The following is a 27,671-nucleotide window of genomic DNA, read 5'->3' on the forward strand; positions in this document are numbered from 1 at the left end:
TGCTGAAATTACTAATTAATATAGGCTCATGAATGCACATTGCTTTTTAATCACCTCATATATGTGGGGAGTAATACAATTGCTTTTACTAATACAATTAACATATGTGGTTCACAGTTCATACAGTACTAATTTATAACTGAAATAATTTGATTTATTATATAGTCAACATGGGGGGGGGTGTGTGTATAAAGATCTTTAAAGTAGAACCATAATTACAATGTAAATGACTAATGGGAAGAACTGAAGAAGTAATCATAAATTGATTTCTTGTTTCTTTTATTCTCAGAGTTAATTATATGTCTGCCAATAATAATGAAAATATATTTACTTGCATATTTGACTTGGCATTTATTGACCAATTCATCAAGTAGAAGCAGCATAAGGAGAAACTAGAACATAATTTGAATAGGCCAGTGCTTGAGCTATTTGCACAGTGATACATTCAGAAAGTATTTTGGGCATTTATTTTGGAAGTTGCTTGTGGTCAAAAAGTGAATTCAGGAAGTATAGTATTTATATTTTTCTGTTCTATAAAACCCAAGTAGCATGTAATTAGAACTTGAATGATAGCATTTGCCTTTCAGGGCTCAATGAATACTTTAAAATATATGGTTGCAAAAGTCTCAGATTATGTAGTATGAGTACTTTGTGAATTGGAGAACTATGATATGCCTGGTTAGGTTTGGTAATGTGAAAACAGAGAGACAAGAACATGCTGTGGATTTGTGTTAATGCTTACCAGTACCTATAGCTTCTAATCATCAAGGAAAGGTTTTATAATATTGATGACAGGAAAAATCAAAGTTAGGGACTTGCAGGACATTTGTTGTTTTTTTTAAAGCATCTGAAAGAGTTTTTTTCTTTTAAAAATAGTAATATATGGTTAAAATTGGGACATTTTAATGTTTAGAAACATATTACAAAAAACCTAACATAAATCTATCCTCCCTCAAGAAGAAGTAAATGGAGGAAAATCTGAGGCAGTTTTACTTTTTGCTTCTTCCAGTTTTAACCTATTGCATAAACATAACACTGATGAAATAATATTTCATGAATTTTTAAAGGAAAGTGGTATTGAAATAAACAAGTAGCTTAAGGTGGCTTCATTTACTTCTTTACTTCAGAATATATGCTTTCATTTTTTTAAATTGATAAAAATTATGAACCTTCCTAGAACAGCAGGCAGAGTCTTAATCTGTTAGGACTGATGCTGAAGCTGAAACTTCAATGCTTTGGCTGCCTGATGTGAAGAACTGACTCATTGGAAAAAACCCTGATGCTGGGAAAGATTGAAGGCAGAAGAAGAAGGGGATGACAGAGGATGAGATGGTTGGATGGCATCACTGACTCGATGGACATGAGTTTGAGCAAACTCTGGGAGTTGGTGATAGACAAGGAAGCCTGGCATGCTGCAGTCCATGGGATCACAAAAAGTCCAACACAACTGAGTGACTGAACTGAACTCTATTACCTAATTAGGGAAAGAACAAATCACAAATTATTATTATTTATAATATTGAAGCTGTGTAATTAAGATTTTTCCCCTTTTAAGAAGTTTAATCAAAGAAAAATTTGTCTACTACTTATGTTTCATTTCATTGTTGATGAAAAGTTGCTTAAAACATAGATAAAAGAAAGGCATTTCTTCTTTTCCAATTAACATTTGTTAAATAACAATACGTGTGAATTATTTAATCTTAATTTTGAAAAATAAAGTTCAAATTCTCTTTATCATAATTTAATATATACCTGAAGCTCTGTTAGTCGTGACCAAGACACTTTTGAGGATTCAGTTGAGTTCAGTCACTCAATCGTGTATGACTCTTTGCGACCTCAGCATGCCAGGCCTCCGTGTCCATCACCAACTCCCGGAGTTTACCCAAACCCATGTCCATCGAGTTGGTGATGCCATCCAGCCATCTCATCCTCTGTTGTCCCCTTCTCCTCCTGTCCTCAATCTTTCCCAGCATCAGGGTCTTTCCCGATGAGTCAACTCTTCGCATGAGGTGGCCAAAGTATTGGAGCTTCAGCTTCAGCATCAGTCCTTCCAATGAACACCCAGGACTGATCTCCTTTAGGATGGACTGATTGGATCTCCTTGCAGTCCAAGGGACTCTCAAGAGTCTTCTCCAACACCACAGTTCAAAAGCATCAATTCTTCGGTGCTTTTGAGGGTAGTTATACTTAATTGTTTTTAATCTCTGACCTTTCCACGTGGAATTATGAAGTTATCTTGTCTTAAACATGTATAGCTGATTTTTTAAAGTTATCATAGAAGTTTAGGTGTATTTCCCCTTTTTTATTCGCCTTAGTCAGTTGTACAAGTCCATGTCCTCCTTGGAGGAGGGTATGGCAACTCACTCCAGTATCCTTGCCTGGAGAATCCCATGGACAGAGGAGCCTGGCGGGCTACAGTCCATGGGGGTCACTGAATCTGGAGTCTCTTGTATGAAAAATAATTTTTCTTTCACATCCAAGGTACCTCATAATTGATGGTTTGATTGATGTCCTCTTCACTCCCCAGTGCTGCTTCCAGGACACGATTTCTCTACTTGCTTATGGTAGTTTATCCTGTATTCTAGACTCCGCCAACTTTCCTCCCTGCTCTTTTCTGTCATTTTACTCACTCACTGGGTAATCTCCCTTGTTCTTTAGAATTTGGCACCTGGCTCTCAGGCTTCCACTCTATCTCAACTCTTGCCAGCATCTTGTATGATGTCATTGTCTGTATGTACTATTCAGCTACCTTCCTGACCTGTTGGTTCTTTGGTCTCCACATGTTCAGTGCCCTTATTCTCCATTCTACCTCAGCTGCCTATTTCCAGAATTACATTCTGGGTGAGTCAATTATTTACTTCTATGCCAACACTCAGGAAATTCCAGGAGAGATTTGATCCAATATCTGAGACGGCCACACTGCCTGGAAAACTGCTGCATTTCTCTTTCTCACTCTCTGCAGTGACTGTTGTAAACCTTTTGCTCTCATGTATTTTGTCCTTCTTCTGAACTACTTAACTGTCATGATAACTTTGCTTTGTGATAAAAAAAAAAGCAACCTATAAAACTTCCATAAGCATAATACCATTTAAAAACACACAGAACAAATAACACATCTTGTAAGGGGTTTATATGTGTATAGTGAAATTATAATGGCATACATAGGAATGATAATAACACATCAACTTAGTGATTATCTCTGATGAGAGTGGAAGATAAATGTAATCAGAGAAGGATATACAGGGTATTTCAGCTGTATCTATAATGTTTTATTTCTTAAACTGGGGCACATAGCTATGAGATTACTTTAAAAAATAAAGATATATCTTAAAAGTTACAGAGCTGTGGCTTTTAGTCCATTCAAAAGGTTTTGCAACCATCATTATCTGAGCCCAGAATATTTTCATCACTTCAAAAAGAAACTCTGTACCCACATTAGTCACTCCTTCCCATATTAGTCACTCCTCCATCTCCCTCAAACTGCATGAGCTCTCGGTCACCACTAGTCTACTTTCTGTGTCTGGAGATTTCATGTAAGTGTAATCATACCATAATGGCCTTTTATGGCTGTCTTCTTTCACTTAGTATGTTTTCAGGATGCATCCATGTTATAGCATGTGTCTGTACTTGATTCCTTTTCATGGCTGAATAATATTCCATTGTATGGATACACTTTGTTTATCCATTCATCAGTTGATGGACATTGGGTTATTTCCACATTTTAGCTATTGTGTATAATCGTGCTGTGAACATTTGGGTACAAGTTTTTGTATGAACATTGTATTTCAGTTCTCTTGGATATTCCACCTAGGAGTAGAATTTCTTGGTCATATGGTTAATTATAGGTTTAACTTATGGAGGAAATACCAAGTTTTCTGTAGTGGCAGTTTTACATTGCCACCAGGAATATATGAAGGTTCTAGTTTTTCTGTATACCGACCATTGCTTGCTTTCTTGGGATTTTTGGTTTGTTTGATGGCCATCTTAGGGGCTGGGAGATGGTGGTTCATTGTGGTTTGTATTTCCAGTTTCCTAATGAGATTAATATTGAACATTTTTGGGGGTGCTTCTTGGCCATTTTGCAAATCTATTTTCCAGATGGCCTGCTTAATTAATGGTCATATAATTGGTTGCAGTTCTTTTATGGGAGGGTCTTGTCTCTGAGAAGTAGTAATCTTTCTGTATATTAATATAACTGAAATGATTTTATTTCTAAATGAAGTAAAATATTATTACATATAACATTTGTTGGACTCCTTTTTCTCAGCTTTGTTTTCATGATCTTAAGAAAATCTGAGTAATATTTCATGGTAATAGCAGTATAGAGCAAACCATATAACAGTATGCCAGATAGCCTTTCTATTTGCAAATGCACATAAATCACAAAGGTTGCACATTTCCTGGCTTGGATCCATGAAATGGAGAATCTGCTGCATTGCTTCTAATTGTTAAATCTACTAGTGTGCTTCTATTCCTTTTTTAAAAAGAGCTGCTGCTGCTGCCGCCACTGGTAAGGTCACTTCAGTCACATCCAACTCTGTGCGACCCCATAGATGGCAGCCCACCAGGCTCCCCCATCCCTGGGATTCTCCAGGCAAGAACACTGGAGTGGGTTGCCATTTCCTTCTCCAATGCATGAAAGTGAAAAGGGAAAGGGAAGTCGCCCAGTCGTGTCCAACTCTTGGCGACCCCATGGTCTGCAGCCTACCAAGCTCCTCCGTCCATGGAATTTTTCCAGGCAAGAGTACTGGAGTTGGGTGCCATCACCTTCTCCCATTAAAAAGAGCTACTCTAAATAAATTGTTTACCCTGAAATGTTAGAAGTGTTTTAAACAGGAAAGAAAAGAAATACTTCCTTTCCAGGAACTGAGACAATGATCTTCTAATTAAAGACAGTAAGTTTGTGGCTCAGTATTTAGAAAGTATGAGATTAACAAGTTTGCTAGCCTCCTAGGAATATACAGCACAAAAGAATACCTTTTAAAAAGTTTACCTTTTGATTTGTGATTTCCTGGAAAATCAATTAGCTATGCTCTTCACTTCTGTTATTCATTCACTCAACAGACATTCATTGAACAACTCTTAAATGATACCAAGAGTAATTGGCAAATAAATTATGTAACAAGCTTCTACCTTAATTAGAGGGTTGACATTAAACAACTTCAACTATAGAAACCTAACTGTAAATTCAAAATTCTTGATGTTCTCACTTTTTAAAAATTCTGTAATTACTTTAAATTTTCTCTAATTCTCTAAAGAAAGCCTTATAATGTTTGTCATGAATTCTTTTCTAAAATGGGGAACTACAATAGTTCACCAGATATTTTAATGTAGCACTGGCATTTTCTAGTAGCTCACCACTAGAGATAATCTGATTTTCTAGGGTGTGTACCTTTGCTGTGGGTTTTTAAATTCTTGACTAAAAGAATATTCTTGAATGTACCAGCCATTCTTTGACCTCAGGGCCTTTGCACTTGGTGTCTTCTCTGCTTGAAATGCTTCTCTCAGCTATTGGTGTTTTATACACACTTCTTTTAGCTCTCTCTCGGTAGGGAGGCCAACCATTCTATGAGAATGTGAGACTTTCAATTCTCACGTTGGAACAGCCACATATAAATCTTGATGGTTGGTTACCTTACCTCTCAGCCTAGTTGGCACTTTAGAGCCGTGGGTCTCAAAGTGTGATCTATGATCCATTGTTGTTCTGTTGCTCAGTTGTGTCCAGCTCTTTGTGACCCCATGGACTATAGTACTCCAGGCTTCCCTGTCTTTCACTATCTCTTGATGTTTGCTCAGACTAATGTCCATTGAGTTAGTGGTGCCATCCAATCATCTCATCCTCTGTTGCCCCCTTCTCCTCCTGCCCTCTATCTTTCTTAGCAGCAGGGTCTTTTCCAGTGAGTCGGCTCTTCGAATCAGGTGGCCAGAATATTGGAGCTTCAGCTTCAGCATCAGTCCTTCCAAAGAGTATTCAGGGTTGATTTCCTTTAGGATTGACTAGTTTGATCTCTTTGCTGTCCAAGGAACTCTATGCCATACCACAGTTTGAAAGCATCAATTCTGTGATCTATAGGAAGAGTTTTGTGATGTCAAACTATTTTCCTAATAATATAAAGCTATTATTTGTCATTTGCACTGTTCTGATATGTACATTGATAGTGCAAAGGCAAATATTGGCACCTCAGAACAAATTAAGGCAGTGGCAACAAACTTTTAGTAGTCATTGTATTATTCACTGCCACACGCTTACAGTGAGAAAGCAAACCCCACCAATTTAACTGTATGCCCTTGATTAAAGTGTAAAAAATATTGTTTTGAAACTAACCATTTTGTGTATGTGTTTTTAATATTGTGTGTGATGAAATGGGAAGTTTACATGAAGTACTTCTATATTCTGAAGTACAGTGACTGTCTCACAGGAGAGTATTTATATGACTGAGTTTCAGTATGAACTAGCTATTCTTTTTCTGGAGCATCCTTTTTACTTGAATAATTGACAGATAAGTATAGTTATTTAAACTTGAGTATTTGGCAAAATTTTCTCAAAAATGAGTGAAATGACCCTGACATGTCAAGGCAAATATTATTTTTGTCAATGATAATGTTCAACCTTTCACACAAAAATTACAATGTTGAAAGACTCAGATCTGTCACTGTATGTGCAGTTCATGTGTCACTCTGTGTGCACTATATGTGTCACTATTTGTCACTATATGTGCAGTTTCCCAGTACATATTTTTCTGAGTTTGTAGGTGGTATTAATAAATGTTAGTTTTTAATATTGCATTATGGAGTGTATCAACATTTGGAGGACCTGAATAATTCAGTGAAGGAATATTTTTGAAATGACCAGCGCATAGTTTTAATTTTACATGGATAGAAGATCCACTCAAAGCACAAAATAGACCAATGGTTTTTATTGTAACAGGATGAAAAATTTATTGAAATGGTTTCAGATCTCACATTGCAACTAACCTTTAAGGAACTACCACTCATTACGTTCCTGAAGAATATGGCATAATTATTCAGTTAGGGTATTAAAATACTCCTCTCATTTCCAGCTCTACATCTGTGTGAGGCTAGATTTTCTTCATATACTTCAACCAAGAATCATAGTGCAAGAGATTGGATACAGAAGCAGATATAAGAATTCAGCTGTCTTCTGTTAAGCCAGACTTAGAAGAGATTTGCAAAAATGTAAATGCAATGCTTCTTACTTCATTTTGCTTTGGAAAATGTTATTTTTATAAAAGTATATTTACTTTAATATACAACAAATTTATTGTCATTATTTCTAAGTGAATTAAATAGTTTCAAAGTTTCTCAGTTTTAATCTTTGATACTGAAAATATTTATAGATACAGCTCACAAATAATTAAATAAAAATCCTCAATAATTTTTTAAGGCTATAAAATCTTAAAGACCAGAAATCATAAGATCAAAAAGTTTGACCCTCCCCTAAGTCCATATATAAAATTACATATAAAATAACATATAAACCATATATAAACCTCATGCCATCTCTCTCTTTCCTGGCTTCTGCTTTATTTTTCTTTGTAGCTCTTAATTTCTCTTGATATATTTTTATATTGGTCTGTTTATCGTTTATCTTTCCTTGTGCTGCATGTGTGCTAAGTCGCTTCAGTCCTGTCCAACTCTGTGTGACCTTATGAACTGTAGCCTGCCAGGATCCTCTGTCCATGGGATTCTCCAGGGAAAAATATTGGAGTGTGTTGCCGTGCCCTCATCCAGGGGATCATCCTGACCCAGGAATCAGACCTTGCAATTGTTATGTCTCCTGCTTTGGCAGGTGGGTTCTTTACAAGTAGCACCACTTGCAAAGCCCTTGTTAATGTAATGCAAAGCCCTTGTGGATGTAAACTCCATATGGAATACATATTCATTTGTTTTGTTTACTACTGTTATTCTTACTTACTATCTAGAACAGTGCCTGAATTACAGTAAGTGTTACATATTATTGAGTGAATAAATTAATTTTTTTTCTTTTAGAATTCACTGTTTCTCTTTCCTCTTCTATGAATTCTGCTTGTGACATCTGTTGACCTTTTCACATGGTGGTACGTTTTTTTATGAGCCTTAAAATTTTTTATTGTGAACCTATCTTTAGCAGAACTTTCCTTTCTTGGGAGTCCTACCTAGTCTCGATAAAAAAGAGTTCCTAAGGAGCAATTTCAACCCTGCTGCCAGAACCGTGCAGAGTTCATTTGTTCAGGATGAATTTTCATGTAAATTTTTGGGCTCAGTGTTTCTGCCCTGCCTGGCTAAGAGACATTTGAATCTCACATCCATGAACAATTCAAGTGTGGCTTTGGGGGTTCTAGGGTATGATTCCTTTTCTATTCATGGATCAACAGAGGCAGCTCACTTCTCTGCTGCATCTCTAAACCGGTGGTAGAGTTTTCTTACTCCACGTGCATAGCCAGCATAGGCACTTTTTTTTTTTTTGCAAAGAACAAAAGCAGCATTTTAGTTGAAAAGTCTGATAGTGTTGAAGTTGTTATACTTATTCCCTTGCCTTATTTCCAGACTGAGAGGTAGTCTCTGTCAGCAGTTTCCTGTAGGTATTTTTAAAAATTGACATATGGTTAATTTATGATGTTGTTAGTTTCAAGTGTATAGCAAAGTGATTCTATTACATATATATAATACATATATGTATATAACACATGTTATCCATATATGTATCAGTTTGGTTCAGTTGTTTAGTTGTGTCTGACTCTGCTACCCCATGAACTGCAGCACACCAGGCCTCCGCTGTCCATCACCAACTCCTGGAATTTGCTCAGACTCATGTCCATAGAGTTGGTAATGCCATCCAGGCATCTCATCCTCTGTCATTGTCCCCTTCTCCTCCTGCATTCAGTTTTTCCCAGCATCAGGGTCTTTTCCACTGAGTCAGTTCTTCACATCAGGTGGCCAAAGTAGTGGAGCTTCAGCACCAGCCCTTCCAATAAATATTCAGGACTGATCTCCTTTAGGATGGACTGGTTGGACCTCCTTGCAGTTAAAGGGACTCTCAAAAGTCTTCTCCAACACCACAGTTCAAAAACATCAATTCTCCCATGCACAGCTTTCTTTATGGTACAACTCTCACATCCAATGACTACTGGAAAATCCATAGCTTTTACTAGATAGACCTTTGTTGATAAAGTAATCTCTCTGCTTTTTAATATGCTGTCTAGGTTGGTCTAGGGCTTCCCTTATAGCTCCGTCAGTAAAGAATCTGCCTGCAATGCAGGAGACCCGGGTTCACTTCCTGGGTCGGGAAGATCCTGTGGAGAAGGAAATGGCAACCCACTCCAGTATTCTTGCTTGGAGAATCCTGTGGACATAGGAGCCTGGCAGGCTGCAGTCCTTGGGGTCGCAGAAGTTGGACATGACTTAAAGACTAAAGAGAGAGAGGATGGTCATAGCTTTTCTTTGAAGGAGCAAGTGTCTTTTAATTTCATGGTTACAGTCACCATCTGCAGTGATTTTGGAGCCCAAAAAGATAAAGTCTGTCACTGTTTCTGTTGTTTCTCCATCTGTTTGCCTTGAAGTGATGGGACCAGATGCCATGATCTTAGTTTTCTGAATGTTGAGCTTTAAACCAGGTTTTTCATTCTTCTCTTCCACTTTCATCAAGAGGCTCTTTAGTTCCTCTTTGCTTTCTGCCATAAGGGTAGTGTCATCTGCATATCTGAGGTTATTGATATTTCTCCCACCAATCTTGATTCCAGCTTGTGCTTCATTCAGCCTGGCATTTCGCATGATGTACTCTGCATATAAGTTAAATAAGCAGGGTGACAGTAGACAGCCTTGACGTACTCCTTTCCCAATTTGGAACCAGTCCATTGTTCCATGTCTGGTTCTAACTGTTGCTTCTTGATTGCATATAGATTTCTCAGGAGGCAGGTCAGGTGGTCTGGTATTCCCATCTCTTTCAGAATTTTCCACAGCTTTTGTTGTGATCCACACAGTCAAAGGCTTTGGCATAGTCAATAAAGCAGAAGTAGATGTTTTTCTGGAACTCCTTTGCTTTTTCTGTGATCCAACGGATTTTGGCAATTTGATTTCTGGTTCCTCTGACTTTTCTAAATCCATCTTGAACATCTGGAAGTTCTCGGTTTACATACTGTTGAAGCCTGGCTTGGAGACTTTTGAACATTACTTTGCTAGTGTGAGATGAGTACAATTGTGTGGTAGTTTGAACATTCTTTGGCATTGCCCTTCTTTGGGATTGGAATGAAAACTGATCTTTTCCAGTCCTATGGCCACTGTTGGGTTTTCAAAATTTGCTGGCATATTCAGTGCAGCACTTTAACAGCGTCATCTTTTAGATTTAAAATAGCTCAGCTGGAATTCCATCACCTCCACCTGCTTTGTTTTTAGTGATGCTTCCTAAGGCACACTTGACTTCACACTCTAGGATGTCTGGCTCTAGGTGAGTGATCACACCATTGTGTTTATCTGGGTCATTAAGATCTTTTTTGTATAATTCTTCTGTGTATTCTTGCCACCTCTTCTTAATATCCGAGAGGCAATGGCAACCCACTCCAGTACTCTTGCCTGGAACATCCCATGGACGGAGGAGCCTGGTAGGCTGCAGTCCATGGGGTCGTGAAGAGTTGGACACGACTGAGCAACTTCACTTTCATGCATTGGAGAAGGAAATGGCAACCCACTCCAGTGTTCTTGCCTGGAGAATCCCAGGGATGGGGGAGCTTGGTGGGCTGCCGTCTATGGGGTCTCACAGAGTCGAACATGACTGAAGCGACTTAGCAGCAGCAGCAGCAGCAGCAGCAGCAGCAGCAGCAGCTTCTTAATATCTTCTGCTTCTGCTAGGTCCATACCATTTCTGTCCTTTATTGAGCCCATCTTTGCATGAAATGTTCCCGCGGTATCTCTAATTTTCTTGAAGAGATCTGTAGTCTTTCCCGTTCTATTGTTTTCCTCTATTTCTTTTCATTGATCACTGAGGAAGGCTTTCTTTTCTCTCCTTGCTTTTCTTTGGAACTCTGCATTCAGATGTGTATATCTTTCCTTTTCTCCTTTGCCTTTAGCTTCTCTCCTTTTCTCAGCTATAACATATGTGTGTGTGTGTGTGTGTGTGTGTGTGTGTGTGTGTGTATTCTATTTCAGATTCTTTTCCATTACTGGTTCTTATAAGATGATGATATTCTCTGTGCTAGACAGTAGGTCATTGTTGTATCTGTTGTATTTATAGTAGTATATATATGGTAGTCCCAAACTCCTAATTTATCTCTCTGCTCTGTCCTACTCTCCTCTTTAGTAACCATAAGTTTTTTTTCTTTGTCTGTGCGTCTGTTTCATAAATAAGTTGATTTGCATCACAGATTCCACAGATAAGTGTTATCGTATGATGTTTTTCTCATCTGACATACTTCACTTAATATGATAATCTCTAGGTCTATACATGTTTCTGTAGATGATATTATTTAATTCTTTTTTATGGCTGAGTATTATTCCTATGTATTATATATGTATACCACATCTTCTTTATCCATTCATCTATCATTCTTGACGTGCTTCCATGTCTTGGCTATTGCAGATAGTGCTGCTATGAAGATTGAGGTGCATGTATCTTTTCAAATTATAGTTTTCTCCAGGGATATGCCCAGGAATGGGATTGCAGGATCATATGTTAATTCTATTTTTAGTTTTTTAAGGCATCTCCAAACTGTTTTTCATAGTGGCTGTACCAATCTTCCTTTTCACCATCAGTGTAGGAGAGTTCCTTTTTCTCCACAGCCTCTCCAGTATTTATTATTTGTAGACTTTTTAATGAAGGCCACTTTGACTGGTGTGAAGTGATACCTCATTGTAGTTTTAATTTGCATTTCTCAAGTTGGACTGTGAAGAAGGCTGAGTGCCAAAGAATTGATGCTTTTGAACTGTGGTGTTGGAGAAGACTCTTGAGAGTCCCTTGGACTGCAGGGAGATTCAACCAGTCCATTCTGAAGGAGATCAACCCTGAGATTTCTTTGGAAGGAATGATGCTAAAGCTGAAACTCCAGTACTTTGGCCACCTCATGCAAAGAGTTGACTCCTTGGAAAAGACTCTGATGCTGGGAGGGATTGGGGGCAGGAGGAGAAGGGGACGACAGAAGATGAGATGGCTGGATGGCATCACGGACTCGATGGACATGAGTCTGAGTGAACTCCGGGAGATGGTGATGGACAGGGAGGCCTGGCGTGTTGCGATTCATGGGGTCACAAAGAGTTGGGCAAGACTGAGCTGAACTGAATAATTAATGATATTGAGCATCTTTTCATATGCCTCTTCGGCATCTGTATGTCTTCTTTGGAGAAATGTCTGTTTAGGTCTTCTGCCCAATTTTTGATTGTGTTCTCTTCTGATATTAAGCTGTATGAGCTCTTTGTGTGTTTTAAAAATTAATCCCTTGTTGGTAGCATCATTTGCAAGTATTTTCACTCAGTCCATTGGTTGTCTTTTGTTTTGTTTATGGTTTCTTTTGCTGTGTAAAAGCTTATAACAACCTATTTGTTTGTTTTATTCCAGACTTTATCCAGTTTCATCTCCCTTTGGCTTTGACTTTGAGTCATATTTGAGCATTTTAAAAATCCTAGCCCCTGTTGCCTGTATCCAGTCTCAAAGATACCCTTTGGACTTGAATTCTAGCATGATGACTTCTGGCATGATATTTCTCTCTTGTTTTTTGACTTCCCTATGTTAATGATATTTTAAATTATTTATATTTTATCCAGCATTTCTCTGTCTTTGAATAGAAAATGAGTCGTTTCTCGCTCTTATTTTTTTGTGGACATATTTTTGTTTGTACTTCGTGAGGACATCAAGTAGTTGATTAGCAAAAAAATTTGTACTTTATAGTAAAATTATTATAGATATATACAGTGTTTTCTCTCTGTAATTCTCCAGGCAGTTCTTTTATTCTCTTCTGTTATGGTATTTTTATAGGGTTTACATTGTTATTCTGTGAGAACTGTTCAGACTTATGTTTTGCCAACAGTTAGCACATATAAATTGTTCTTTCCTGCATTCTTGTTTTCTTGAGTTCTTGAAGAATGAACTGTCTTCTTGGAACTAAAGCTGCTGTTTGACAAGTTGATGTGAATATCTCCAACCTGTTTCTAGCATTATTGTGGAATACTTGACTGAGGTCTGATCTTCTCTTGCTTGTGTGCCAAGTTTTCTTATTATGAACAGGAAAATGTATGTTTTAAAGAAGCTGTGACATTTTATAGATCTTCTGTTAAAAGCAGTACATGAAAATTCACTACCCTCAGCATTCCATTGTTTTATATCCTGACAGAACAGGAAGATGTAGTGATAGGTAAGGTAAGGTTCTGCTTCCTAAGTTGTCAAATTGCACAGAAGTCACCTTATTTCAAAGTAGCTCCCCAGGGAGAGTCTTTCAGATTAAGAAGTATCATTACAGACTGTTCCTGGCCTACCACTATTTGTATTTTACTATTCTTTCCCTAGTCAGATTAATGCCTAGCTGAATCAGCAATTCTCTGGAAATGGGAGTTTTATTTGAGGAAAAGGAGAAGAATAATTTTGAAGATGGAGGGTTATTTTGAGACGGTTGTCTATGGACTTTGGAACCCCAGATGGGTTCAGAAAAGGTGAATGAAAATGGTCAAAGGTAAACTGGCTATGCATAGCTGTGCCTGTCATCTCAGTGCTGGTGGGAAGAATTTCTTATAGCCTTTGGTGCTTGTGTGTTCTTATGAATTGTTATAGCCTGAATTAATATTTCAAGATTAGTTGAAAGACTGCCTACCTCAGCTTCTTTGGTTCAAGCTAGTTCCATGGTTATAAATATAGTCCAGTTTTTCTTGGTTAAAATTCTAATCAATTCTTCCCAAGAGAAGACAGAAAAGTGGAAGGAATGGGAGATATGTGACCACCACAATAGAAAAATAGATCAGGCTATTACTCTAAAATGATCAACTTCTGCTCCTCTCAGTCTTTTTTTTTTGATATATATATTTTTTGAAGTATAGTACACAGCAAGGTGATTCAGTTATACATATATACACATATTATTTTTGAGATTATTTTCCATTATTGGTTATTACAAGACACTAACTAGAGTTCCTGTGCCATACAGTAAACCTTTGTTGCTTATTGCAAATGTGTCTTTTAAAATTAGAAATCTAGTATTCTATCCTTATAAGTCAAACAAGTGAAATCAAAATGTCATAAATTTTTTAGCTAGGCAAAAATTCTTAAGTTTTCTAAAATACATGTACATACTATTTATGTACATATATACAAAAGCTTTTCTGCTACACTTGATAAAGGCTTGAGAAAGAACACAAAAAAGGAGATGGAAAAATTGGAAAACATAAAACTAAATGAAATGGGAGCACTGAATATGAAATATAAAAAATGAAACAACCTAGATAAAGTAAAAGATCCTCATATAGTCCAGTTGCTTTTAATCATGGCTGCTCATTAGAAACATATCTGGAGCTTTGGAGAAAAAAAGCAATACCAGGGCATTTGTATTTTTCAAAAAATACCAAGATAATTCTGATATGCATCTGGATTTTTAAAACGTGATTATAGGTTTTTATATTAAATTATATAGATTTGGTGATATAGAATTCTATTATTTTTCTGTTGACCAATCATGATACAATGGCATTAAGTGACTAATAGTTACATAATCACAATAGTAAAATATGTTTATTAGTTTTCACAATCAATAGCCAGAGAAAAAATAAAATAATTACAGCCATAATGGGAACATTAACCTAACAGTATAAAATAATTACATACAATTTGTGGGGTCAAGCAAAGTGATGTGGTAAGTGGAAATGCATACATGCACATGTTTTCATCCACCCAGCCAGTCTATGTCTTTTGGTTAGTGCATTTTAATCCATCTACATTTAAGGTAATTGTCAATATGTATGATCCTATTGCCATTGTCTTAATTGTTTTGGGTTTATTTTTTGTAGGTCTTCCCCTTCTCTAGTGTTTCCTGAGTAGAGATGTTTCTTTAGCATTTGTTGTAAAGCTGGTTTGCGTGCATGCTAAGAGTCGTGTCCAACTCTTTGCTATCCTATGGACCGAAGCCACCAGGTTCCTCTCTCTGTCCATGGGATTCTCCAGTCAGGAATACTGGAGTGGGTTGCCATGCCCTCCTCCAGGGGATCTTCCCAACCCAGGGATTGAGCTCACGTCTCTTAGGTCTCCTGCATTGGTAGGTGGGGTTTTTTTTTGTTTTTTTTTTTTTTTTAGCCACTAGCACAATCTAGGAAGGCCAAACCTGGTTTGGTGCTGCTGAATTCTCTTGACTTTTGCTTGTCTGGAAAGCCTTTGATTTTTCCATCAAATATGAATGAGAGTCTTGCTGGGTAGAGTATTCTTGGTTGTATGTTCTTTCCTTTCATCACTTTAAATATATCATGCTGTTCCCTTTCAGCTTCCCTTTTAGTTTCTGTTGAAAACCAGCTGATAACCTGACTGGAGTTCCCTTGTGTGTTATTTGTTGCTTTTCCCTTGCTGATTTAAATATTTTATCTTTGTCTTTAGTTTTTGAAAAAGCAAGAGAGTTCCAGAAAAACGTCTATTTCTCCTTTATTGACTATGCCAAAGCCTTTGACTGTGTGGATCACACTAAACTGTGGAAAATTCTGAAAGAGATGGGCATACCAGACCACCTGACCTGCCTCTTGAGAAGCCTGTATGCAGGTCAGGAAGCAACAGTGAGAACTGGACATGGAACAACAGACTGGTTCCAAATAGGAAAAGGAGTAGTCAAGGCTGTATATTGTATCCTGCTTATTTAACTTATCTGCAGAGTAAATCATGAGAAATGCTGAGCTGGAGGAAGCACAAGCTGGAATCAAGATTGCCGGGAGAAATATCAATAACCTCAGATATGTAAATGACACCATCCTTATGGCAGAAAGTGAAGAAATAATAAAGAGCCTCTTGATGAAAGTGAAAGAGGAGAGTGAAAAAGTTGGCTTAAAGCTCAACATTCGGAAAACGGAGATCATGGCATCTGGTCCCATCACTTCATGGCAAATAGATGGGGAAACAGTGGCTGACTTTATTTTTCTAGGCTCCAAAATCACTGCAGATGGTGATTGCAGTTATGAAATTAAAAGATCCTTACTCCTTGGAAGGAAATTTGTGACCAACCTAGATAGCATATTAAAAAGCAGAGACATGTACTTTGTCAGCAAAGGTCCACCTAGTCAAGGCTATGGTTTTTCCAGTAGTCATGTATGGATATGAGAGTTGGACTATAAAGAAAGCTGAGCGCTGAAGAATTGATGCTTTTCAACTGCGGTGTTGGGGAAGACTCTTGAGAGTCCGTTGGACAGCAAGGGTATCCAACCAGTCCATCCTAAAGGAGATCAGTCCTGGGTGTTCATTGGAAAGACTGATGTTGAGGCTGAAACTCCAGTACTTTCGCCACCTGATGTGAAGAGCTGAGTCGTTTGAAAAGACTCTGATGCTGGGAAAGATTGAGGGGGAGGAGGAGAAGGGAACAACAGAAGATGAGATGGTTGGATGGCATCACTGACTCTATGGACATGGGTTTGGCAGGACTCCAGGAGTTGGTGATGGACAGGGAGGCCTGGCATGCTGCGGTTCATGGGGTTGCAAAGAGTCAGACATGACTAAGCGACTGAACTGAACCGAACTTAGTTTTTGTCAGTTTGCTACTATGTGTCTTGGGGTGTTCCTCCTTGAGTTTATCCTGCCTGGGACTCTCTCTGCTTCCTGAACTTGGCTGACTATTTCCTTTCCCACGTTTGGGAAGTTTTCAGCTATTATTGCTTCAGATATTTTCTCAGGTCCTTTCTCTCTCTGTCCTCTCCTTCTGGGACCCCTATAAAGCAGATGTTGGTACATTTAATGTTGTCCCAGAGGTCTTTTAGGCTGTCTTCAGTTTTTTGTTTTTGTTTTTCATTCTTTTTTCTATATTCTGTTCTGGGGCAGTGATTTCCACCATTCTGCCCTCCAGGTCACTTGTCTGTTCTTCTGCCTCAGTTACTCTGTTATTGATTCCTTCTGGTGTATTTTTCATCTCTGTTTGTTTGTTCTTTAGTTCTTCTAGGTCTTTGGTAAACATTTCTTGCATCTTCTCCATTCTGTTTCCAAGATCCTGGATTATCTTCACTATTACTATTCTGAATTCTTTTTCTGAAAGATTGCTATCTCCAGTTCATTTAGTTGTTTTTCTAGGGTTTTATATTGTCCCTTCATCTGGGACATAACTCTCTGTGTTTTCATCCTGATTAGCTTTCTGTAATGTGGTTTTTGTTTTAGCTGCTGTGGAATTGTGGTTCTTCGTGATTCTTCTGTCTCCCTCTGGTGGATGAGGCTAAGAGGCTTCTGTAAGCTTCTTGATGGGAGGGACAGGGTGGAAAAAACTAGGTCTTGATCTAGTGGGCAGCACGTTGCTCAGTAAAGCTTTAATCTAATTATCTGCTAATGAGTGGGGTTTTGCTCCCTCCATGTTAGTTGTCTGGCCTGAGGTGACCCAGCCTTGGGGTCTGTGGCCTCTCTGGTAGGGTTAATGCTGACCTCCAAGATGGTTTATGCCAAGGGGGACCTTCTTGGACTGCTGCTGCCAGTACCCCTATTCTGTGTTGAGCCGCTGCCAACCCACACTTCCGCAGGAGACCCTCCAACGCTAGCAGGTAATTTTGGTTCAGTCTCCTGTGGGGTCACTGCTCCCTTCCTCTGGTGTTGGTGTGTGTAGGATTTTTTTGTGCGCTGCAAGACTGGAGTCTCTGTTTCCCCCCAGTCTAGTGGAAGTCCTATAATCAAATCCCACTGGCCTTCATGGTCAGATTCCTTGGATTTCCCAGTCCCTGTCAGATCCCCAGGCTGGGAAACCTGACGTGGGGCTCAGAACCTTCACAACAGTGGGAAAACTTCTTTGGTATTATTGTTCTCCAGTTTGTGGAACACCCACCTGGCAGGTATGGAATTTGATTTTATCATGATTGTTCACGTCCTACCATCTCACTGAGGTTTGTTCTTTGTCTTTAGACATGGGACATCTTTTTTTGGTGTGCTCCAAACCAGGTGGTCTGATATTCCCATCTTTTTAAGAATTTTTCACAGTTTGTTGTGATCCATACAAAGGCTTTAGCATAGTCAATGAAGCAGATGTTTCTTTCTTTTTCTGTGACTCAATGAATGTTGGCAATTTGATCTCTGGTTCCTCTGCCTTTACTAAATCCAGTTTATACATCTGGAAGTTCTCAATTCAGGTACTATTGAAGCCTAGGTTGAAGAATTTTGAGCATTACCTTGATAGCATGCGAAATGAGCACAGTTGTGTGCTGGTTTGAACATTCTTTGGCCTTGCCTTTCTTTGGAATTGGAATGAAAACTGACCTTTCCTAGTCCTGTGACCACTGCTGAGTTTTCCAAATTTCCTGACATATTGAGTGCAGCACTTAAACAGCATCATCTTTTCAGATTTGAAATAGGTCAGTTGGAATTCCATCACCTCCTCTAGCTTTGTTCGTAACAATGCTTCCTAAGGCCCACTTGATTGTGGACTCCAGAATGTCTGGCTCTAGGTGAGTGATCACACCATCATGGTTTTCTGGGTCATAAAGATCTTTTTTGTACAATTCTTTTGTGTATTCTTGCCACCTCTTCTTAATCTCTTCTGCTTATGTTAGGTCCTTATCATTTCTGTCCTTTATTGTGCCCATCTTTCCATGAAGTATTCCCTTGATATCTGTTATTTTCTTAAAGAGCTTGCTAGTCTTTCTCATTCTATTGTTTTCCTCTTTTTTTTTGCATTTTCCACTTAAGATGGCTTTCTTATCTCTCCTTGCTGTTCTCTGAAACTCTGCATGCAATTGGGTATATCGTTCCCTTTCCTCTTTGCCTTTTTCTCCATTTACTATACTTTGGATATATCAGTAAATGTATATCTAAGTAAACAATTTTTAATGGTAGCATAGTTTCCCATTAAATGGCTATGATATATTTTATGTAACTGATTTTCTATTTATAATGTGATTATTAATATCACTGTGATGATACTTTTATACATACATCCTTGTGTACTTATATTTTTTTTTGGGTAAAGTCCTAGAAATCAAATTGGTAGATACAGTTGATCCTTGAACAACATAGGTTTGAACTGCATGGATACGCTTACATGAAGATTTCTTTTAAATAAATCCTGCAGTACTGCATGATCTGATTGATTGAATGTGAGGATTAGAACTGTGGTTATGGAGATCTAACTATGAAGTATATGGTAGATTTTTTACCGTACCAAGGATCAGTCCCCCAACCCTTGTGTTGTGGTCAACTGTATTCGTAAGGCTTTTGATAATTTCCAAATTGTCCTCAGAAAAGTTCCAGATTGTATTTCCACAATTTCACTATTTGTACAATAGAAATGATTGATTTTCTTTACAAATGTGTCAACAGTGATGGCATTTATGGTTTTAATTTGAACATTTTAGGTTACTTATATTTTCATTTGTTAGGATTGTTCATAGTTACTTTGTGTATTACTTAATAATATCCTTTTTTTGTCTTTTTCTCACTGAATTCTAGCTTTTTATATGCAATAGATATGAACTCTTTCTTTGTCATTTGTTGCAAATTTTATTATTTGTAACTTTTTAAAATCAAAATTTAGAATCTTGTGTTACTAGAAATTTTATGCCTTTTGTTTGTTTCTGAAGTTCATTGTTTAAGCAATGTCTTTTTCCAATACTTTTACAAGTCTTTTTCTTACTCATAAATAAAAATGATTGCCTATTTTTCTTCTGGGTAAATGTCACATGTTTCTCATTGACTGGAAACACCATCTTTATGATGTAGTTATATATAAAACACCAGCTTGTGTTTTTGTGTGAAACTGTGTATTTGTGTCTGTTCTAATATACGCTGTATAATTCTGTTTATCTATTTGTTTTGTCACCAGTATCACATTCACTTAAATTAGCTTTATAATACCTTTGATGCTCTGGAAGAACAGTTTCTTTTTTAGAATTTTCCTGATTCTCTTTGTTTGTTTGTTTGTTTTCCAAAATGAATTTGAGATCGTTTTATCAAGATCCAACAAATGTATTGCAGTTTTAATTAAGATTATACTCAGTTTATATGGGGAGAACTGATATGTTTACAACTATGAATTTTCACATTCACGAATACAGTGTATCTTTCTATTTATTTATACTTTCTTTTATATTCCTCAGTATAGGCTTTTTCATATAGGTCTCAGATACTTCTTGTTAAGTTTACGTGTAGTTTTATTTTGTTTTTCTGTTATAAATGGGATCTTTTCCTTTTTTTTTCTACTTGTTGGTAAATAGAAAAAAATACTATTACTAGCCTTTTTACTGAACCCTTCATTATTTCTAACAGTGTCTTGGATTTACTAAGTATACAATAATTGTATTTACTCAAAGAAATGAAAAAGAGAGAGAACTCTGTGCCAGGTTTTTGAATCATCATATCTCTTGCAGAACAAACCTACATAGCAGTGGTCTTATCAGGCATCCTTATAATCTCTAGTGAAAAGAGAAGAGATGAGCCAAGACTTGATTGAGATGAAGGAATGAACCATGAGGAATCTGGAGAAAGGGATTTCTAGGCAGAGAATAGCCAGTTCAAAGGCCTTGAGGAGAGAGTGTGGCTGGATGTATGGGGAATAACAAGGAGACCAGTGTGGCTAGAGAGGAGTGATTGAAGAAGAGACTGGTAGAAGAGTTTCACCCAAACTCGTGTCCATTGAGTCAGTGATGCCATTCAGCCATCTCATCCTCTGTTGTCCCCTTCTCCTCCTGCCCCCAATCCCTCCCAGCATCAGAGTCTTTTCCAATGAGTCAACTCTTCGCATGAGGTGGCCAAAGTATTGGAGTTTCAGCTTTAGCGTCAGTCCTTCCAAAGAATACCTAGGACTGATCTCCTTTAGAATGGAATGGTTGGATCCCCGTGCAGTCAAAGGTCAAAAGCATCAATTCTTTGGCGCTCAGCTTTCTTCACAGTCCAACTTTCACATCCATACATGACCACTGGAAAAACCATAGCCTTGACTAGATGGACCTTTGTTGGCAAAATAATGTCTCTGCTTTTGATTATGCTATCTAGGTTGGTCATAACTTTCCTTCCAAAGAGTAAGCGTCTTTTAATTCCATAACTGCAATCACCATCTGCAGTGATTTTGGAGCCCCCCCAAATAAAGTCTGACACTGTTTCCACTGTTTCCCCATCTATTTGCCCTGAAGTGATGGGACTGGATGCCATGATCTTCATTTTCTGAATGTTGAGCTTTAAGCCAACTTTTTCACTCTCTTTCACTTTCATCAAAGGCTTTTTAGTTCCTCTTCACTTTCTGCCATAAGGGTGGTGTCATCTGCATATCTGAGGTTATTGATATTTCTCCTGGCACTCTTGATTCCAGCTTGTGCTTCATCCAGCCCAACGTTTCTCATGATGTACTCTGCATGTAAGTTAAATAAGCAGGGTGACAATATACTTGACATACTCCTTTTCCTGTTTCCAAAATCAGATTGATTATATTCTTTGCAGCCAAAGATGGAGAAGCTCTATACAGTCAGCAAAAACAAGACTGGGAGCTGACTGTGGCTCAGATCATGAACTCCTTATTGCCAAATTCAGACTTAAATTGAAGAAAGTAGGGAAAACCACTAGACCATTCAGGTATGACCTAAATCAAATCCCTTATGATTATACAGTGGAAGTGAGAAATAGATTTAAGGGATTAGATCTGATAGATAGAGTGCCTGATGAACTATGGACAGAGGTTCGTGACATTGTACAGGAGATGGGGATCAAGACCATCCCCATGGAAAAGAAATGCAAAAAAGCAAAATGGCTGTCTGGAGAGGCCTTACAAATAGCTGTGAAAAGAAGAGAGGTGAAAAGCAAAGGAGAAAAGGAAAGATATAAGCATCTGAATGCAGAGTTCCAAAGAATAGCAAGAAGAGATAAGAAAGCCTTCCTCAGCAATCAATGCAAAGAAATAGAGGAAAACAACAGAATGGGAAAGACTAGAGATGTCTTCAAGAAAATTAGAGATACAAAGGGAACATTTCATGCAAAGATGGGCTTGATAAAGGACAGAAATGGTATGGACCTAACAGAAGCAGAAGATAGTAAGAAGAGGTGGCCAGAATACAAAGAAGAACTGTACAAAAAAGATCTTCATGACCAAGATAATCACGATGGTGTGATCACTCACCTAGAGCTAGACATCCTGGAATGTGAAGTCAAATGGGCCTTAGAAAGCATCACTGTGAACAAAGCTAGTGGAGGTGATGGCATTCCAGTTGAGCTATTTCAAATAGATGCAATAAGGGAGTGCATCATGTAAAGCCTTATGAGCAATTGTAAGGACTAATATTTACTAACACTGAACCTTCTTGGCTTACCTATATTAGGATTACTGTGTCATAGTGAGTTATTCTTTAAGCATTCCATCTGTGGTTAAGAATTGTATTTATTAAAAAAATGTGCTGTGTACTCAGTCGCTTCAGTTGTGTCTAACTCTGCAACCCCATGGACTGTAGCCTACCAGGTTCCTTTGTCCATGGGATTCTCTAGATAAAAATACTGGAATTGGTTGCTGTTTCCTTCTCCTATTAAAAAAACAATAGATCTACTTTTTAAGTTGATATCTGCAACTGATAGAGTATTCATTGATGTACTCTAGTGTGTAAATAGTTAAGTAACTTTTTTCTTCGTCAGTACAAACACATTCTTACCCCAGTTACCATCATTATGAATGTGGAAGCTTCTACCTAACTTTCATGATGTTTTCTTATGTAATGTCTATTTTACTATTGGGCAGAGCATTTAATCAGCAAAATATCAGATCCTAAAAGTTGAAATTATTTTAAGAAACAGCATCCACAGCAAAGTGTAGATTATACTTTGTGCTATGTTTCAGTTCAGTTCAGTTCAGTCACTCAGTCGTATCCAACTCTTTGCGACCCCAGGGATGGCAGCACGCCAGGCCTCCCTGTCCATCACCAACTTCCAGAGTTTTCTCAAACTCATGTCCATTGAGTCAGTGATGCCATCCAACCATCTCGTCCTCTGTCGTCCCCTTCTCCTCCTACCTTCAATCTTTCCCAGCATCAGTGTCTTTTCAAATGACTCAGCTCTTTGCATCAGGTGGCCAAAGTACTGGAGTTTCAGCTTCAACATCAGTCCTTCCAATGAATACCCAGGACTGATCTCCTTCAAGATGGACTGGTTGGATACCCTTGCTGTCCAATGGACTCTCAAGAGTCTTCTCCAACACCACAGTTCCAAAGCATCAATTCTTTGGTGCTCAGCTTTTCTTTTCAGAGTCCAACTCTCACATCCATACATGACTACTGGAAAAACCATAGCCTTGACTAAATGGACCTTTGTTGGCAAAGTGATGTCTCTGCTTTTGAATATGCTGTCTAGGTTGGTCATAATTTTTCTTCCAAGGAGTAAGCATCTTTTAATTTCATGGCTGCAGTCACCATCTGTAGTGATTCTGGAGCCCCCAAAAATAGTCTCTCATTGCTTCCTCATCTATTTGCCATGAAATGATGGGACCAGATGCCATGATCTTCGTTTTCTGAATGTTGAGCTTTAAGCCAACTTTTTCACTCTCCTCTTTCACTTTCATCAAGAGGCTCTTTAGTTCTTCTTCACTTTCTGCCATAAGGGTGGTGTTATCTGCATATCTGAGGTTATTGATATTTCTCTTGGCAATCTTGATTCCAGCTTGTGCTTCCTCCAGCTCAGCGTTTCTCATGATGTACTCTACATATAAGTTAAATAAGCAGGGTGACAATATACAGCCTTGACATACTCCTTTTCCTATTTGGAACCAGTCTGTTGTTCCATGTCCAGTTCTCACTGTTGCTTTGTGACCTACATACAGATTTCTCAAGAGACGGGTCAGGTGGTCTGGTATTCCCATCTCTTGAAGAATTTTCCAGTTTGTTGTGATCCACACAGTCAAAGGCTTTGGCATAGTCAATAAAGCAGAAGTAGATGTTTTTCTGGAACTCTCTTGCTTTTTCCATGATCCCATGGATGTTGGCAATTTGATCTCTGGTTCCTCTGCCTTTTCTAAGACCAGCTTGAACATCTGAAAGTTCATGGTTCACGTATTGTTGAAGCCTGACTTGGAGAATTTTGAGCATTACTCAGAATTCTTTATTTACTGGAACCCAAACACTAATTTCACATCCTTGGTCATTCTCAATTTTCAAGTTATTTTGGTGGAAAAATACCTAAGGGTGTCCAAGTGGCAAGAGTAGTGAAGAGTCCCAAATAATGCCTATGCTGAAAACTGACCTAGCTGACCAGATAAGTCAACTCATTGGGAAAGCTACAAGCTCTATTGACAGCTCAAATATCCCAGGAGAAATAAGACAGGGGAAGAAACAAGCAAAATCTTTATTGCTGAAAAAGAGTGTTGGCATTGTTAGAAATTAAAATTTTTCAAAACAGCAATATTTTCTGACAAAGCGTGGCTGTTTGATTCTAGAATATAATTTTACAGCTATACACAGATATTTTCATTTCATTTGTAGTCAGAGAAAGGAACAAGATGAGAAAGAGAAATTTGAACCTTCCACCCCTTTGTTTTTATTGTTTGTAGCCCCTTGAGATCCCTGGGTAATGTAGCAGATATAGCCAGTAGTTTCTTTTTGTAAGTAACTCTTTGTTTGTTTGTTTCTTTGCTTTTATCATGGATGTCCAGGCTACTATGAGTGTAAGATAGTGCCTCAATTCAAACCTGACCCAGAGATAAGTTCAAAATATCTTTTTAAATTACAGTTTTGCATCTCTTTTAGTATCTTTCCAATTCTGATTTCTACCCATACTTTTGGAACAAAAGATAGATGAGAGAAATCTCTAATGATGATTTATTCTGTGAAATGACCTCATCTTGTGACCCTATCAGTATCTTCAGGGTTATATTTGGAATATTATATAGAGGTAGATATGGTTTTAAAAAGTCAGAATGTGAAAAATAATTTAAGAAATGAGTTTTGATAACAGGAAGAACAAAGGGAACAGTGAGAAACAATTCCACAAATAGGTGGTCTTGAAAAGCTTTTTTAGTAGTAAAATTAATAACTTATACTTGGTAGATGGAACTGGATGGATCCTAAAGCATTTGACCCCTTAGTTACAATAAAATATAAGGCCTGATAACATTAGACCCCATGTAGTTCCCACAGCCATAACTTATTGCCGCCCTCATCTTGTGAGTCAGCATATCATAGGCATCTGTTCTTTCTTAACCTTCCTAACTTGAGCTTCTCCAAAGTCCTGCTTCTTGCTTCTATTGCTCTCTTTTCCCTACTTGCCAATTCTATTATGCATTAAATGTTTTCATCACAGATCCTAAGTAAATTTAAAAATTAATGTTACTATAATCTTTCTGTAGTAATTGATTCTCTGGGACTTTTTAGGTCTTGATTAAAAGAGGAAAATGTATGAGAAGATAGAGTGTAAAACAGAAAGTAAGAATGAAGAGTACACCAATAATGAGTTAAAGCAAAGAAGTAAAAAGACCTCAAAGTGGATAATTTACATAGCATTTTAGGGAAGAGAAAATTTTCAGCTATACCTTTCTTACAGATCTTTTAAATAGTTGTCTAATTTTCATTTGGTGTATTTAGATTTCATTTTTTTCAGGTTATGGTAAAACATTCCAATTAAATGACAGTATATATAATATCTTTCTTTAATTATTATTTTCCCTTTTAAGAAAGAAGACATGAGTTCAGTGATAATTTTAGGTCTTAGTGATAGCTGTAATAGCACGCCTTAATTTCTGAGCCCTTAACATAAGGCTTTTCTGAATCTGAGTAATAAATTTGTCTTACTTTAAACTTCCTTAGTTTAATAAATAATATTTTCTCCATTTTTGGTTTTCATTGCAGATTTGACTACAGATAGTGGTAGAAGCAGAATCAGAATTTAGCAATTTTGATTCTGAAAGGCATATTACATAAAATACCTAATTGGATTAGCCCAAGATTAATCCAGCCTGATGTTTGGTCTCAAAGCATTTTTGTTAGCATTGATGGTTCTTGTTCATAATTGCAACTCTGAGAGTTAAGAGTATACTGCAGGCAACCTTTTCTCAATGAGTTCTGATAGACCTAGTATTTGGTAATTTTTCTGTCTCTTATCCTGTATACTTTCAACTTATACTGTTGTCAGAGACTGAAGTCCTGTTTTAGTTCCGAAAGTATCTTTATGTTACTGTGAAATAGTTCTAGTATTTCCATAATAGGACAATGGTTTAGAAGCAGTAAAGTCAGAAGAACTGAATTTTAGTCCTGGGTTTCCCCCTAATTAATTATATAACTTTTGTTAAGGTATTAACGTCTTTGGAACTCATTTTACTCTCATTTATATAATATATATTAAATAGCTTAGAAGTATTTTCTTATTTGAAATAAATGTAATAGAATTCATGATCATACCTTGGCTCACCATTGTTACCAGTTTGTATATGATTTTATAGATCAAGACATATGTTTTCTAATTTCTGTCTTCTCAGACAGTAAAATACTGTCCCATTCACCCCTCCCCCAATTTTGAAAGTATTTTCTGAATCCCTTTGGTCATGTAAGTTGCACCTTTCTAATCTTTCTTTATTGATGATAGAGTTGATGAAATCAGCACTAAGTGCTGAAGGTATGGGCAGATGTGCTATGATATTATATAAATGTAAGATATTTTCTGTTTTATTTCAGCTGCTTTTTTTAATGCCAGTATTTGTAGGGCTTTTTAGCCATATCATTTCAAAATGTCTTTTAGGCCAGCCCTTTGGGTCTGGACCAGACTATTCCTAAGCTCTTTACTATTCAATATCTTCTGGGACAGAGATTTCACAACCTGTCTCTCACCTTGAAGAAGCTCGTATAGCTAACATAAATCTTGCTTTTTGCAATTTAAGTTCAGATTTATTTCCTTTTTCTTTTCTCTTTGCAAATGGGAACAGACCCAAACTTGAATTGATGCTTTCTTATGAGGGCCAGTACTGAATGTAGTGGAAGGATTGTTTCCAGTCTGGCATCATTTTTAGCTTTTACATATTAAAGCTTCCTGACTTTCATTTCAATATTCATGGTCTCAAGAGATGCTATTCTTTATAGCCCAAATGAAATAACAGTTACATATCTAATATTAATGTTTATTATATCTTTTGCTAGTTAGAACCAAATGAGGTACTAAAGTAAAAAATGAGTTCTCAAAACCCATTTGAGAACTTTAACAGATTTGTGTTTTATTGGGTATAACTATAGTCATGGGAGTGGATTTTTGCCTGTGGTTTGTAGATTTGATCTCATTATTTTATTAGTCATATTGTATACATGATTTCTCCATCATATTTTCTAGTAATAAGACTAAAAACTTGTTCTTTAAAACAAGCCGTCTTGAAGCAAATTTCAATGTGTGTCATCAAAAAGCTTTAGTACCTAAGCTACCAAATGTACTAGATATCAGGAAAAAGCAAATGCTTTCTCTGCCCTTCATGTGCCTATAGTTTTATTAGAGGGAGAGATTATAAAAATTATAAAGCACTTATAAAATAATTTAAGATAGAGCATGTAAAGTAAGATGTTTAATGTGAATTTTATTTTTCATTTTAAAGGTTGATATAAAAATT

The 27,671-nt window shown here is 37.3% G+C and overlaps 1 protein-coding gene across 1 annotated transcript in view; it reads left to right on the top strand.

Annotated features, from left to right (window-relative positions):
* Window positions 1–27,671, top strand: part of CCDC172 (coiled-coil domain containing 172) — a 54,562-nt gene that overhangs the window by 3,162 nt on the left and 23,729 nt on the right. The window lies entirely within an intron of this gene.

Source organism: Budorcas taxicolor, chromosome 23, assembly GCF_023091745.1.
Source record: "Budorcas taxicolor isolate Tak-1 chromosome 23, Takin1.1, whole genome shotgun sequence".
NCBI lineage: Eukaryota > Metazoa > Chordata > Mammalia > Artiodactyla > Bovidae > Budorcas > Budorcas taxicolor.